Source organism: Gossypium hirsutum, chromosome D10 (assembly GCF_007990345.1).
Source record: "Gossypium hirsutum isolate 1008001.06 chromosome D10, Gossypium_hirsutum_v2.1, whole genome shotgun sequence".
NCBI lineage: Eukaryota > Viridiplantae > Streptophyta > Magnoliopsida > Malvales > Malvaceae > Gossypium > Gossypium hirsutum.
Genome location: NC_053446.1, coordinates 23,680,650 through 23,698,049, shown reverse-complemented (window position 1 = coordinate 23,698,049; position 17,400 = coordinate 23,680,650). Strand labels below are relative to the sequence as shown.

At 35.8% G+C, this 17,400-nt stretch overlaps 1 pseudogene; it reads right to left on the bottom strand.

The window, feature by feature from the left end:
* Nucleotides 1–8,505: 8,505 nt before the first annotated feature.
* Nucleotides 8,506–10,424, bottom strand: LOC107914899 (protein CHROMOSOME TRANSMISSION FIDELITY 7-like; annotated as a pseudogene).
* Nucleotides 10,425–17,400: the final 6,976 nt, after the last annotated feature.

Below are 17,400 nucleotides of genomic sequence, written 5' to 3'. Positions count from 1 at the left end.
TCGACCCTACTCCCTATACTGCATAATTTGCAAACTAAGGCGTAGGTTTATATTGGTGGATTCGACACCCATCAGTTTTGGCGCCGTTGCCGGGGACTGGCAACACTTACAAATTGTTTAGATTATCTTCATGACCATATCTTCATCCGGAGATCTCGAATACGACCCAGAGATCGAAAAATCAGCACGAGCGCGACGTAAAGAGACGAAAGTTCTTAAACGTGTAGAAGCAATTGAACATGGAAAACAAGTCGAAGTGGTTGAACCTGAGACCAAACCACTTTGTGAAACAAAAGAGGCAGAAGACAACCTCGGTGAACCAGAAAGGATGGCGAATCGAACCATTCGTCAGCTAGCCATTGCTCCCAATGAGCAAACACCGTTATGCATCAATTATCCAGCCGGAGAAACCTCGTTCGAGTTGAATTCAGGCCTGATTCATCTTTTGCCCACTTTTCGAGGCTTGAAGAACGAAAATCCACATACCCACTTGAGAGAATTCCACATGGTTTGCTCAAGCATGAAACCACAGGGAGTAACCGAAGATGAAATCAAACTCCGGGCCTTTCCTTTTTCTTTAGTTGATACAGCAAGAGAATGATTATTTACTTACCCTCGGTTCTATTACAACGTGGGATGACTTATCTCGTGTTTTTCTTGACAGATTTTTCCCAGCATCGCGAGCAACTGAACTTAGGAGAGACATAGTGGGAATTCGCCAAATGGAGAGTGAATCGCTCTACGACTATTGGGAGCGGTACAAAAAACTGTGTGCAAGTTGTCTTCAACACGGTTTGACCGAACAATCACTTCTTCAATATTTCTACGAGGGTTTGCTCCCTATGGAGATGAAGATGATTGACGCTGCTAGTGGAGGGGTGCTTGTCAATATGGCTCCTCAAAGGGCAAGAGAACTAATATCCACCATGGCGGTAAATTCTCAACGGTATCGGCCGAATTCAGAACCCACAAGACGGGTTAATGGGGTAAACGTTTTATCCTTAGAAGATAAATTGGATAAGCTTACTAATATTGTTCAATCTATGCTTACAGAAAAGAATAATCGGACCCAACTGTGTGGAATATGTACTACGTCTGAACATCCGATGGATTTGTTCCCAATCCTTAACGAAAATTCAACGGTACATGTCGACGCTGTCGGAGGTTTTCCGGGACCTCCACAAAGACGCTATGATCCTTTCTCCAACACTTACAGTCCCGGGTGGAAGGATCATCCCAACTTGAATTATAGAACTAACCCCCGATATAATCCATCGTACCAACCAAGACCTCCGTAACTGCCACCCAAGTCGAGCACATCTCTAGAAGCTGTTATGGAAAGACTTGCCGTCGATGTTGCGAAGTACCAACAGAGGATAGACGCATCAATACAGGAGTTAACTAATCAAGTTAGTAAACTCTCGATGGCTGTTAATCGTTTGGAATCTCAAGGTAAATTACCTTCCCAGACGGAGCCGAATCCTCGGCAGAATGCAAGTGCAATAACTCTTCGTAGCGAAAAAATTCTGGAACCAGTTCCCGAAAATAGTCATGGGCAAGACAAGGAACGGGAAAAGTAGATCTCTGATCCAAAAGCCAAACCAGAATCAGAAATTTAGAAACCAATTGTGATGCCACCTCCTTTTCCAGGGAGACTCGCAAAGGATAAGAAAGAGAAGGAGGAAAAAGAAATCCTCGAAACGTTCAGGAAAGTGGAGGTAAATATCCCTTTGCTCGACGCTATCGAGCAAATCCCTCGTTATGTGAAAATTCTCAAGGAATTGTGCATTAGCAAAAGGAGGTTAATAGGTAACGAAAGAGTAAATGTAGGAGAAAATGTCTCCGCAGTACTGCAAAAGAAAGTTCCGCCTAAATACAAGGACCAATGTATGTTTGCTATTTCCTGTGAGATAGGTAATGTAGGCATTAAGAAAGCCATGTGTGATTTAGGGGCTTCCATTAATGTTATGTCTTATCCTATTTATAAGTTGATTAATGCGGGTCATTTGAAAAAGACAGGAGTAATAATCCAGTTGGCGGACAGGTCAGTCATCTATCCCGAAGGGTTGCTTGAAGACGTCCTTGTTAAAATTAACGAATTAGTTTTCCCTGTAGATTTCTACATTATTAATATGGAGGACGATAACTCAACTAATTCGTCTGACATTTTTCTTGGAAGACCGTTCCTAAGTACCGCAAGCGCAAAAATTGATGTTCAGAGTGGAACATTGACAATGGAGTTTGATGGTGAAATCGTGAAATTCAATATCTATGAAGCCATGAGTCATCCTAACTCATTATCAAATATTTCCAGTATCGATAGTATAGATTGTTTAACTCAAAATTATTCTGAATATCATGACTTTGATAAGTTGGAAACTGTCCTTTACAGAAGCATTGACATGGATGTATTGAGTCGTCTCGAGGAGTTAGCAGTTATAGAAGATCCGTTGCGAGAAATTGTCAAACACTTAGAGACGCAACCATCGTTGACGAGTCGAGGTAACCAACTTGAACTATTACCTTCCCAAGTTAAAATGTTGCCTTCGATTTTGCAGCCACCAACCTTGGAGCTTAAAGCGTTACCGGACCACCTCAAGTATGTCTTTTTGGGAGAGAAAGACACCTTACCGGTAACAGTGTCAAACAGACTAACCAAAGACGAGAAGGAAAGTCTAGTACGAGTTCTGAAGGATTATAAGGAAGCTATTGGTTGGACAATAGCCGACATAAAAGGGCTAAGTCCATCCACTTGTATTCACAAAATTTCCATTGAAGATAACACGAAACCAAAGAGAGATGCTCAAAGGCGCCTTAATCCACCCATGACGGAGGTAGTAAAGAAGGAAATCCAAAAAATTTGGATGCTGGAATGATATACTCGATCTCTGACAGTGATTGGGTTAGCCCGGTTCATGTCTTGCCCAAGAAAACTGGCCTGACAGTGGTGCAAAATTCATCAGGAGAGCTAGTTCCCACCCGAGTCCAGAATGGATGGAGGGTTTGCATCGATTACAGAAAGTTGAATGCAGCTACCCGGAAGGACCATTTTCCACTTCCCTTCATCGATCAAATGCTAGAGCGATTAGCTGGTAAGACCCATTATTGTTGTCTCGATGGATATTCAGGATTTTTCCAAATTCCGGTGGCGCCTGAAGATCAAGACAAAACAACTTTCACGTGCCCCTTTGGAACGTTTGCGTATAGACGAATGCCGTTTGGACTCTGTAATGCTCCGGCCACCTTTCAGAGATGCATGGTAAGCATATTCTCCGATTACGTTGAGAAAATCATTGAAGTCTTCATGGATGACTTCACGGTGTACGGTAACTCTTTTAACGAATGTCTTGATAATCTTGCTAAGATATTACAAAGATGCCTAGAATTTAATCTTGTTTTAAATTATGAAAAATGCCACTTCATGGTTGACAAAGGATTAATTTTAGGTCATATAGTTTCCTCAGAAGGTATTGAGGTCGATAAAGCAAAAACGGATATTATTAACTCATTACCTTACTCCACATCTGTGAGGGAAATTCGTTCGTTTCTTGGGCATGCAGGATTTTACAGACGATTCATAAAAGACTTCTCGAAGATCGCGCAACTGCTTTGCAGTCTGTTACAGAAGGATAAAGAATTTAAATTTGACCAGACTTGTAAAGATGCATTTGACGAATTGAAGCAGAAATTGGTCTCTGCCCCTATAGTGCAACCACCAAATTGGAACTTCCCATTCAAAATCATGTGTGATGCAAGTGATCGAAGTGTGGGAGTTGTTCTTGGCCAAAGAATAGGGAAAGAGCCTCATGTTATCTACTACGCTTCGAAAACCTTGGATGCTGCCTAAAGCAATTACACAACCACTGAGAAAGAATTATTAGCTGTTGTGTTTGCTTTAGATAAATTTAGATCTTACCTATTGGGAACTAAGTGATTATTTTTTCTGATCATGCAGCTTTGAAATATTTGATAGGGAAGAAGGAGGCAAAACCTCGACTGATTAGGTGGATTCTACTCTTGAAAGAATTTGATTTTGAAATCTAGTATAAGAAGGGATGCAAAAACTTAGTAGCTGACCATCTAAGTCGGTTACCGATTCCAGCAGATGACACACCATTGAAAGACAACTTCCTAGATGAAAACCTGTTTTCAGCAAATGCGGTTCATCCTTGGTACGCAGATATAGTAAACTATCTCGTCACAGGTACTATACCTTCAGAATTACCAAGGTCTAAAAAAGATAAGATTAAAAAGGATGCTCGATATTACATTTGGGATGATCCTTACCTATGGAAGCATTGCTCCGATCAGGTAATCCGGCGGTGTGTAGCAGAAACAGAGGTACAATCTATCTTAGCTTTTTGTCATTCTTATACATGTGGAGGACACTTTGGACCCAAACGCATCGCACATAAAATTCTCGAGTGTGGACTATTTTGGCCAAACATATTTCGTGATACCTTCTTATTCTGTAAAACCTGTGAAAGATGCCAAAAAGTCGGTAACCTTAGTCGTCGAAATGAGATGCCCCTTACTCCTATTCATATTTGCGAAATTTTTGATGTGTGGGGCATCGATTTTATGGGTCCTTTTATTTCTTCTTTCAGTAATTTCTATATACTCTTAGCTGTTGATTACGTTTCTAAGTGGATAGAAGCAAAGGCTACTCGCAATGATAATGCTAAGACTGTGGTTGACTTTCTTAAAAGTTCTATCTTTTCCAAGTATGGCACCCCACGAGCATTAATAAGCGACAGAGGAACTCATTTCTGCAATAAACTCGTAAGTGCATTTGGTAAACCGTGCCATCTCCCGGTCGAATTAGAGCACAAAGCATTTTGGGCAGTTAAGCAGTGTAATATGGAGATGGAGACTGCAGGAAGAGCTCGAAAGTTGGACATTCAGGAACTCGAGGAAATTAGAAATGATGCATATGAAAATGCTAGAGTTTATAAAGAAAAGACGAAGGTGTTCCATGATAAGATGATCACTAGGAAGCAGTTCTCAAAAGGACAAAAAGTTCTCCTATATGACTCCACCTTAAAAATTTTCGCTGGTAAGCTTTGATCCAAATGGATAGGTCCATTTACTATCACTAATTTATTCTCAAATGGTGCAGTGGAAATTCAAAGCGAAGAAACCCGGAAGTGCTTTAAGGTGAATGGTCAACGATTGAAAACCTTCTACGAGAATTTTCAAATGCACACGATTGAGGAGATTGTTCCCGAGGAGCCCAGAATTTGAATAACAGGTCGTCGAGCTAACGACGTTAAACAAAGCGCTGTTGGGAGGCAACCCAAATTTTCTTTTCCTTTATGCAAATAATTTTTTTTTGGTAAAATGGAAAATGAAAATGCATGTCAAGGATTAGTTCTGTCTAAGGAAAGACTTGGTACTTAAGAATGTCCATTGTGACTCGCCTCTCTTTCCTGGGAACTTACTTGGTGCATTTATCACTACTGTTTTACCAAATCTCGTAATCTTGGTTTTTAATAATTTATTTTTCGAGTTTATAGCTTAGCTAATAAATTTGAAGAAAAAAAACATTTTTATTTTTCTATTATTATTATTATTTTTTACTATTTTATTTAATTTTTGTTTTATTTCCATTTTTGCAGGGAAACATTCCAAGACAAAATTAAAATCCCACATGTCAACTCATAAATTCTTTTTATTTCAGCCAAGGCCCACTCTACCTACGAGACCAACCTCCACGACATTGAAATACATGGGGAGCTTTTTTTTTCTTCTCTCTTTCTCCTACTTATCTTTACTTTTACTCTTTGAATTACATTGGGACAATGTAAAATAAGTAAGGGGGAGGGAAACATAAATTGGTTCTAATTTGCTTATCTGTCATCGCTATTTTTGCATGTTTTTGGTAAAAGGTAAATTTTTTCTTTTAAATTGGGATGGTACACTTATGGTTTGACCTATTTAGCTATGTAATTCTTTACACATGAAACTCTTCAATAACCTAGACTTAGTGGGTAAGAAATTTTTGGGAATTATAAGTTTGCTTGACTGTCTACTTTTTATCATATGTCAAATTTTTTATTGCAAAAAAAAAACTCCTCTGATACGAATGTTAAGAGTGAAAAATTAGGGCTATACATCGGGCTGAGTAACCGGAACGTGGTGCTTGGGTTGTCATTACATCTCGCGTAAAAAGGTTCGTGTGGCTGCCCAATTTCTTTGCACTCACTCCGCTAACAAGTTATCATGAGTAGGACGAAATAACCCGCTTAGAGACGTCCGAGTTGAGTAACCGGAACATGGTGCTTGGGTTGTCATCATGTCTCGCGTCAAAAAAATTCGATAATGTCCTAAGTACAAAAATAAATAAATAAATAAATAAAATTAGGGGTAGGCCTATCAAGCTCTAATAAATTCCAAAATATATTTAATTACTTCTTGGGCTAGGCTATTTGAGATGTTAATGTGCTAGGGTTAAATTGTTGAATTGTGCAAACCATGGGGGTCAAGTCCTATTTTGGAGAAAATTTTCCCTTTTGCAGATACATACAAAATGCTCGAGGACTAGCATAAGCTAAGTAGGGGGATTTGATGAAATGCTAAAGTTACATATTTTATGTAACTAAATTAGTTAATTTATGAGAATGCACCACTAATTTTGCCATATTTATTGAATTTTGTGCAGGAATGTAATTTGGGGCTAAATAGAAGAAAAAAGAAACAATTGGGCTGGATTGAAGAAAGTAGCGAAAAAAGAAGGCCAAAGCAGAATTTTTCCAAGATTAATTAGCTGAAATTTTTTACTTAATGAGGGATTATTTTGGGATTTATTTTACTATGGGATGTTTTTTTCCTTAATTTCATATGACTAGTTGGCTCCTAATTTAGTAAATCCACTAGTATAAATAGAGCTTTTATTGTTCATTTATTCATCAATCAAAAATATTAAGCTTTTATCTGTCAATTCTCTCCTTTCTCACGTAGCCTTTGTTGTTTCTTTAGTTTGTTTTCCTTCAACTTATTAGTTCCAGTAGCCTACCATCCATTTCACCTTTATTTTCAACTTTTCACAAATTTATTTATTGTCTTTAGTTTCTTTAACTTTCAATTCCTAAAACTTCCAGCTTGTTACTACTTACCATTTACAACTCATTTTTTAAATTCCCTTTTTCAACCACCCCACTTTAATATATATATTTTTTCCACCCCCCATACTCAATCACATCACCCATCTTTTCACCCTTTCTACCTTATTTAATTTATGAAATACTAACATGCACCAAACCTTAGCCAACTAAACCGATTTTCAGCTTTAGGCCGAAATTAGCCTCGTCAAAACCCGTGAGTTACGAACTCGAGCCATTTAACTCCTAAAATTCCAGTACTTATTACTTCTCCGAATTAAGAGTATGATTTTGTCTACTCATAAAGTCAGATCAACACTAAGTCAAAAAAGACGTCGTTTGATTTAGTGTGGTTAGATGTACAGTTGGAATTCCGAAAGGAACGTTTCTAATCGATTTTCTGTGAACACATTAGCGTGCCAAGTGGAGATTGCTTTTTGGTTCCGTCAAGGGAAGTAGTAACCGGATTTAAATGTGCCACGCGGTTGAGGGCATTGGTTCTAGCTAGGCTCTTCTAGAACGCAAAGCTGTCGGAGTTCTAAATCAAGAACGTTTCGTGGTTGTTCGATCGGTAAGAATTAGTTATTGGACGTTCCATAACTAATTTAAACAAGGAAGAGTTGGTGTCCGAGGCGTCCTTGGTAGCTATAACTAGCTTATTGGAAAAGAGGAGATCATCCAATTTCGAGGATCGGTTCAAAGATGAGAAAAATTCGTGCCTAAAGCTGAGCTCATTCTAATTAATTTTTCTTAATATTTATATCACGGTTTTTATTATTCTATTTTCAACTTTTACTTTTGATGTTATTTTTCTATTTATTTCAGGTTTTCAAATTTTTATCCCCCTGAACGTCTTGGGCAGAACAGCTGCCCCGACATAAATCTGGTCAAACGAGCAACAATTTATAGTAAACCAGTCTCTAAGGGATCGACCCTACTCCCTATACTGCATAATTTGCAAACTAAGGCGTAGGTTTATATTGGTGGATTCGACACCCATCAAGTAGTCTTTGAATAGAGAATTTAAAATGAAAACAATAAAAAAAGTGGGTAGAATAATTTTCTATCCAGTGCAAACTGCAAAATCTTTAGAGTCTAAAGAAGTTATGAGGCTTAAAACTATTCTTACATGAGACAAACAAGACCCTAACAGGTAATGTGATCCTTAGTTAGCAGGTTTGATAAGTGTATCAAAACTACCTCCTTGATTTTTGGTGGAGTAGGAACTTCAGGGGCCAAATCCCTTCCCTTAGGATCGTTACCAACAGCTTCATCATCATCAGTGAATATTTATTCATGCTCCCAATCATCACCTTAACCAAAAGCATGCGAATAAACAAGAAGAGTAAAAATAAAAAAGAGACGGGCTAGGGACCTTCTGTGTCACCTTTATCTCTCACAATAGTTAATTTATACTATTTCTATGTTAATTTCATTCATCTTCTGCTTCAACATGGAAAATCATACCAAATATTCTACAAATCAGAGTGATAACAAAGAAATAGACACCAAGACACAAACATTATAAAAGCTCACCCTTCTCAACATCATCATCCATATCAAGATCACCTTCCCTTGGACCTTCATCATCATCATCACCACTTTTTTTTGTTAAGTCCAAGCCTATTCTTCTTGGCAGCTTCCTCTTCTTCCTCTTCTTCTCTTCTATCTGATACATGACCTTCTTCCTCCTCACCAGTTGACTTTTTACGTCCCCTCCCACCACCACCAGCAGTTTATTTTTCATCAATCTTCTCCACTTCACCAAACGCAGCAGCACTATTATTCGCAGCTTTCATCATCCATCTCTCACAATCATCTGCAGTCTTCCTCTTGTTCTTCATTTTTTCTTTAGCTTCTTCTAGTGTAAGTTGCTTATACCGAGCAACCTTGTTAAAATTGTACCTGCCAAAGAGCTTCACAATTAAAAAACTAATAAGACTTAAATATTTCTCCTGAAAAAATATGAGCCAGCAATAATGAAACTCAGCATCAAAGTCAATAAGGGCATAATTAAATCAAAGTCAATAAAGTCAATAATGAAAACTACTTCACTCTACTTTTTACTTTACTTGTACAACAATTACATGATATGCCAAAATAAAAAATATGGGTCTGCGTCACAAAATCCAGAAAAACTTCATAGAACTTTCTCTAAAAATTTACTTGCCAATGTTCTCAACCTTTTTTCAGGAATTTGGAGCATACAGAAACCATATAATTTAGCTATCCCGTTTTACAGTGAAAGCTAGGAACATACAAGAAACAGATGAAAAAGGATAAATCTAATACCCGCAAAGCATCAGTAACTTGGCGTCCTTGTAGCCCATCTTTTTACAGAGACCATCTATTCTCAGCATTTTTCTTCTTTGAAAAATTGGGCAACCCAGTCATAAACCTACCAATAAATTGATTTTTTGTATAAAGTGCATGCCTTAAAAAGTAATTAAAAATAATAAGTTTAAGGGATGCATGAACAACCCTCTCATTTCTCCATCCCTGTAAAATAAAGCTAGAAGTCAAAAGATTCCGTAAAAATTACCATTCTTTCACTACCTTTCAAATTCTTCAAACACTCTATTAGCTTTTGGATCAGAACAAACTTCTTTTTTTGCTACTATTGTATTTATGTAAATAGCAGTAGAACAATCCTGAACTGCAGAAGGCATGTTAAAAAGTACAAAGCGAAAACATAGAGAAGCTTCTTCATGTGTATATATATAGTATTAAGCAAATTAGAGATGTACCTTGAATTGAACCCCAATAGTGAAATTCTTGTGAAAAATGGAATGGTTCCTTTCATCAGCTTCATCCCCGGGAGAATACTTGACCCCACAAATTGAATAGGCATGGAGAAGAAAATCCGATTGACCTAACTCCAAATGAAACTATGCATAACTTCTCTTCTTATTTAGATTTCTCCCATTTGAACCACATTCTTCCCTTGAAACCCTAGTCTCTGATATGGGTTTGTCGAACTTGTCATCGCCAGATTCTTTTTTCTTGTCATTCCTTAAAAAGTCCCAAAAGTAAATAAAATTAAAAAAAATAAAACAAAACAAAAATCCAGACTTTTTGTAGAAAAGAAAATACCCATTAAAATTTGAAGGTCTACGCGTGTAGGTGTTAACAATGGTGTGCTGACTCTTTTCCCAGGTGGCTAATTCATCGTTCTCATCATCGCCGAAAACTGGAGGTGAATTTGAGCGCTCAACCGACAGAGAAGGAGGCTTGAAGAAGGAATTTATTTTGGATTGCATTTCGACCGTCTTTTGGATGATTCATCAAAATGGCATATTGGTGGAGTTTTGACTTTTTGTTGCTGCTGAATTGGCGCTCTAAAGATTTTAAAAGATATTTTAAATTTTTATTGAAAACTTCCCGCCTTATCAGAATAGCCCATTTATGAATCTCCTATTCTCCTTTCCTTTCCCATTTTAAAATTCAAGTTTCCTATTTTAAATCCTATGAAGGTTGCGTTTGGATTCATGCATTTTTTACTCTCTTCCTTCACCGTTTTAAGTAAGTCCCGATCGAAAATACTTCGAGAGAGATAAAAGTGTGTAGAAAAAAATGACAAACAGGAAAATGAAAGTAACAGCAGAAGGGAGAAATGTTTACCTGAAAGATGCTAGATGAAGGGGAGAAATGCCGAAATCAAATGAAGCAAGGAATGACTTTCGTTTGAGTATTTTTTAAGTGAGAATTTGGTGAGGGTAAAATAGAGTTCTTCAAGGACCGAATCAATCATCAGTGAAGAGGGGAAATAATAGAAATCAGTAAATTTCCCAACATAAGCCCAGAATAGAATACACCCCTAATATGTATTCTATTGAACCAAACAACTGTTTGTGTAGGCCTACAAAATAAACTTGTAATGACTATCCATTACATCGAACCAAACATTCCCTTAGAGATCTATTTGTTCAAGTAGTAGTTACAAAAAACTTTACTTTTTTTCATGTTTGTTTGGCGTAGAACATCTTTGATCAATGCAAGTGATTTTCTCGATTAATTTGTCATTGTTGATTAATTCTATCCTTATTAATTAACTTATTATTATTTACTCAAGTATAAAGTGAAGTAGTACAGGCTTTCATTCATGCATACCCTAAAACTTATTCTTATTTATTCAAGTATAAAGTGTATACCTTAAAAAGTAATTAAAAAAGAAACTTATTGCTTACCTAAACCCTAAAATAAATTGATTTTTTTTGTCATTTTATCAAAAACTCTAAACCTTAAATCCTAATAGCCTAACCCCTAAAACCATAAATAGTACTAAGACCCTAACTATAAAATAATAAACCCCAAACCATAAACTCTAAACCATAAACCCTAAACTCAAAACTCTAATACCAAAATAATAAACATTATATCATAAACCCTAAAACCCTAAACCATAGACATTAAACCTTAAATACTAAACCCTAAACCCTAAAATAAAATGATTTTTTTTGTGGCGTAACACCGCTAGTGCCACTAAATCTAAAAAAAAACAATGTTATTTTCTCAACTTTTTTGCTCGATCTATAGTGGAGTTTTAAAAAAAAACTTTCTCGATCTATTGCGGCATTTTTTTAAAAAGCGCCGCTAATGGCACTAAAGCTCAACAACAAACGACGTCGTTTTGCTCAACTTTTTTGCGACATTTTTTAAAAAGCGCCGCTAATGCCACTAAGCTCACCAACGTGTTTTGCTCAACTTTTTTACGGCGTTTTTCAAAATTCGCCGCTAATGCTCGATCTATAGCGGCATTTTTTGAAAAGCACCGCTAATGCTTGATCTATAGCGGCGTTTGTTTCAGTAATGTCGTTAATGCTTGACCTTTTGCGGCATTTTGATACTAGCGCCACTAATGTACAACTTTTGCAGCATTTTTGGTTCAAACACCGCTATAAACGCTACTAAAAACCTGTTTTGCTGTAGTGAATGAATTGTGCATACCAATAGCGACTCCAAAACATTCACCGATCTTGCTTTCGCTTACTAGATAAAAGCTTAAACAAGCTTCACCTTGCCTTTCGCCTTGCTTATAGAGGGTTCCGATGGTTCTAAAACTCACAAACATAATACTCACAATACGTACAAATCATTAACAGTCGCAAACACATCAGAAATAAAAAAAATCACAGATTCAATCTATCTCATCTTAAACCAAAATTTCTTACTAGTTTAACTGAATTTTAAGTTTCTTGATCTGAATCTATTTTCATTGCTTGGAACTGGTTCTAAACATCCAATTAATTGATTTATAACAGATCTAAACCACTTAGAACACCTAAAATCTTAGAATCACATTTTCCCGAAAAATCACCCATAAGCACCTTGAAGAAAAATCATCAAATCTTTAAAATATCTCAACGATTTATCAAAGTATGATTGCCTACCTTGACATTCTACTATTCATATTTTTCGCTCTTGGCAGCCCTCCTATTTTTAGTTTTCAAACTATAACATTCTGCCTTTATGTGACCCAGCTTTTTTCAGTAGTCGCATCTTTTGTCATGGTTCGTCGACTTCGACCTTGACCTAGACTGTTGTTTGCCTCTGGCAACCAAAATCGAGGCTCTTTAATTAGATATTTTGCTTGAGCCTAATTCATTTTTGATTTTTTCCTTACTTAACAAATTTCCCTTCACATCCTCAAATAAGAGTTTATCTCTGCCATAAATCAGGGTCTCCCTGAAAGATTTATACAAAGGGGGCAAAGAGCACAATAATAACATAGCCCGATTTTCATCATCTATGTTAACCTCGACGTTCTTCAAGTCATTCAGAAGTGTAATAAACTCACTAGCGTGAGCCATAATGAACTTTCTTTCATCCATACAAAACGTGTACAAGCACTGCTTCAATATCAATCGATTGACCAATGACTTTGTCATATAAAGGGTTTCTAATTCGATCCATAAAGCAACCATTCTTTTTTTTTCTATGAGTAATTCCTGTAGTATATTATTCGTGAAGCATAAATGAATCGTAGATAGAGCTTTTTCATCAAGTTCTTCCCATTCCGATTTTCCCATACCTTCAAGCTTTTTACCAATAAAGACCTTCTTTAGGTCGTTCTAAACTATAAGTACTGTCATCCAAACCTGCCATAAACTGAAGTTTGTGATCCCATCAAACTTCTCAATGTTGAATCTCATTGTTGCCATCCTGAACAAGTCAATCTACGAAAGATGAACCAGGTTCTCATACCAGTTTGTTGAGGATCGGCCCGTATAAACAATAAGATAGTAAAAGTAGAGAAGAATAAAAACAAGTATTTACATAGAAAACTCTTACTGTGGGATAAAAAAACCATGGGAAAATGAGGTTTTGGCTTTGACTAAGCAACAAACAAATAGTATAATGATTGGGAGTATTCAACCCGAACACAAAGAACAAATCCCAAATAAAACCCAAATATCCCAAATATAAAAGCTTTCTTAAAAACGCGTTTAACAAATATCTCACAAGAGATATATAACACAAAATTGATTCTCTAAATCTGATTTTTTTTAAATAAGGTTCCAAAAGCCCTTTAAATAGGCTTGGGACGTGGGTCCAATATGACTAAAATAAGCCTGTAGGAAATAGAGTTTGACTGAGAGAAGAAGTCATATTGAGAGTAAAAAAACATGGTTGTATTTGAGCAAAAAACATCGCCTCATCGTGCCATGGCCTACCTACTCATCACGACGTCGTAGCCTGGCTTGGCTGCCAAGGACATCACTTTGTCCCGATGTTCGGGACCTCCTTGTCCTGACGTCACATGGCTTTTTACTCTTTTTCAGTTTCTCTTCGATTCTCATCTTAAGTGCCTGCAACGTATTTGATAAATGCAAGGCACATCCCATAAAAATAAAACTCTTACAAAATAGGTTAAAACTGTTGCATATATTATTATAATTTATTTCATTTTTAAAGATTTTTTAATCTTATTTTAGTTGCAAACGGGTTCACAACTTCAACAATATTAGAAATTAAGATCTATAATTATTACTTTCCATTTTAGAGATAATTATATAAATTATTTAAGTCTAAAATATTATTTATTAGTATTAGAATACTACTCGTACTATGTTGTAGATATAGAAATAAAGAAATCAATGACAAATATTGCAAAAATTAGGAAGAGGTGAGTTTGAGTGTACTTTTGATTTAAAGGTTAAAAAAGTTTTTAAAAAAATAAAATTTTACATTGTATTAAAAAAACTTAAAACAATAAACAATATATCAAATAAAACCATACTTCAATTTAAAATTCTGAACATCAGTACAACAATATTGGCAAGGGAACTTTTTATTTATTTCCAATCATGTGTTTATTTTATTGAATATTTTATTTTAATTTATAAGCTTTTAGATCAATACAAGGGGACTGTTATATTTAAATTCATTATTTTCAGGAGTATCTTTTAAATCTAATATTGTTTAAGGAATATCTTATATCATGACATCTTGACTCTATTTAGGAATGTGAGATTATGAGATGGTTGGAATGTTGAGAATCCAAATAACGTAATCTTATTTTGAAATGTAACATTATGAGTTGTAATGTAAGATTTAACCACAGAACTGAATATTGACATACAAGGATGAAGTGACAAAAACAGAAGAAGGAAAATGGAAGAAAATACAGGGAACAATTGAATAGACAAAGAAAACCTTTGAAAATGGTTGAGAGAATGACATCGCCATAAAATATAAAAATAATGATAGTAATAAAAGAAAGTGATTTTTGAAGAAAAAAGGGAGGGTTTTTTATAGACCCCCAACCAAACATTGCATTTGGTGAATTAATGCAGCCTCTGCACTTACCAATAATAGAATGACGTGTCCACTTGGGGTAACCTAGACTAGGTGCCATCATTGGCACCGTTTGCCTAAGCATAACTGTCAGGCCCTGGATTAAATGCTCTTCTGATTGTATTTTTTGTCCTTTTGTATGTCGTTTACAACATGCTTCAACAAAGCACCAATTCACCTACCCTGAACAACTATCCACTCAGAGAATATGATTAAAACTATCCGTGTGAAACAATCTCTGTATTAACCTCTCACTACACTTATGGCTAAAAATTCACAAGAGTCACAACAATCATATTAACATTTATTATTGCATCACAACCATCTGAGACATGGTCAACACCCCACCTCATCACAATCAAGAATAAAGTCAATTCGGTCATAATAAATTGGATAACTCCATAACAAAGTGTCACCTTTCGGGGACTCAATTACATTGATGTTGCTTCAATTTTTATATTTATAAGAGAAAAGTACAACATAGACATTCAAGACAAAAGAAATGAAGAATAAGAAACATATTGTAACACCCCTCGCCCGGCCCAATTGTTGGGTCCAAGTTACAGGATGCTACATTCGCTGCTAGAGCAACTACAGTAAAAAAACAGGTTAAATATCAACCACACATGCAATCCAATGTTAATCATACTCATTTCATGTTGAACAATCAAAACCGAATCTTAATCAAGCTTACGAAAACTCTTTTGTTGACCCAAGCACGAAATAATACCAAATTGCAAAGTTCCAAATTTTTAGGGCTGACATCGTGACGTTGCCAAACAGTTTCTCACATCACGACATTAGGTCACTCGATGTCATGACGTCACTTACTATCGACTGATGTTGCGACGAGGAAGAATGGTCGTCGAGATGAAAACTCCATTTTTGGTAAAAATGAACAATTTGGTACATATTTCACACTTATCTTCCAAACCATACCATTTGTGCACAAAACATTAACTTCATCTGATTCAAAACATACCAAAATCATACCAAACAAGCTCAAACTCATAATCAACTCTTCAACAAGGTATTCACTACTTAAACATCAAGTAAACTTAAGTATTTTCATATCATTAGAGCATATCAAACAATCCATTCAAATGCCAAGTTATACTTATACCAAATCAACTAGAGACATGCCATTTCAACTTCATTTTTTTTACCATTTAAATACACATATGCACAACTAGGTCTTGCAAGCATTATTTAATCAACATTTACCCAAGTTAGACAACATTTCTCAAGCATACATCAAGTTAATGATGCACAATTACATTCCATTTCATTCACCTATTAATAAGATGCCATTTCTACTCATTCAATGTCATTTCATATGTCTCACACACTTAACCAAAGATCCTCACATCATTAAATATGGAATGCATATATGCTCATCTCCACAATTGAACCAAAACATCAAATCATCACAAGATACCAAGTTCATCAAACATATTGTACATTAAGGTATATGGCAAAACACTTATATACATCAAGACACCTATATACATTCCACAACCTAGGGTTCAAACCGATCAAACATCTACCGATTTAGAGATAGGATAATGTGAGCTTCAAGCCGTTCTGGCTTGACAAATTTCACAAGGTGATCATCTACAAGGGAAAGAGAAAATAAACGGGGTAAGCATATACAATGCTTAGTAAGTTCATAGGAATTAAACAAAAACTTAACTCATCATACTAGTAAGTACAATATGCTACCATAATTTTGCATAATTAGCTAGACATATCAAAACACAACAACAATAAGGTGGGTTTAACATATAATCAAACCATATGATATCTCAAACATATATCAATCTATTTCATTTTAAAATCAATATTTCAATATTGTGATCATGCTCAATTCAACATTTATTCATTTAAACGTCAAACTCATATCATACACAGGTATCTTCGATACACAAATTGCTCATCCAAGCTAAATATATATAAGTGTTAGGTTACTAGTCCAGGCTAAACCTTTATAATGACATATCTGATTGCTTGTCCAAGTTGAATATACATATGTTAGATTACCTGTCTAGGCTAAACCTTTAAAATGAAATCAAGTTACCAGTTCAGGATAAATCTATGACACATGTATCTTCGAGTTTGCAACAAATGCAAGACCTCGGTAACATCTGTCATCAATCTATACATGTGTGCACAAGACCCTATTGACATTTCAATAGCATTCTAACCTTTATTAAGCTCACCCGAACATATTTAAAACATGTATACCATATCAACTTACTTGGTAAAAACAACAAACAAGTTGAATATGTAGGGACTAATCGATAATTTTGGCTTTTCCTTGATTATCTTCAGTTTGATCCAATTCTCAATCTAAACAATTACTTTAGACAATTCATCAATACCAAATATTTATAAACTATTCCATGATATGCATGAGCCTATAAAATTTCATTTTTCTGATGCTTCTGAAGTTTTACATTTTATTCAATTTAGTCCCTAAAATCGAAATAGCCATAACTTTCAG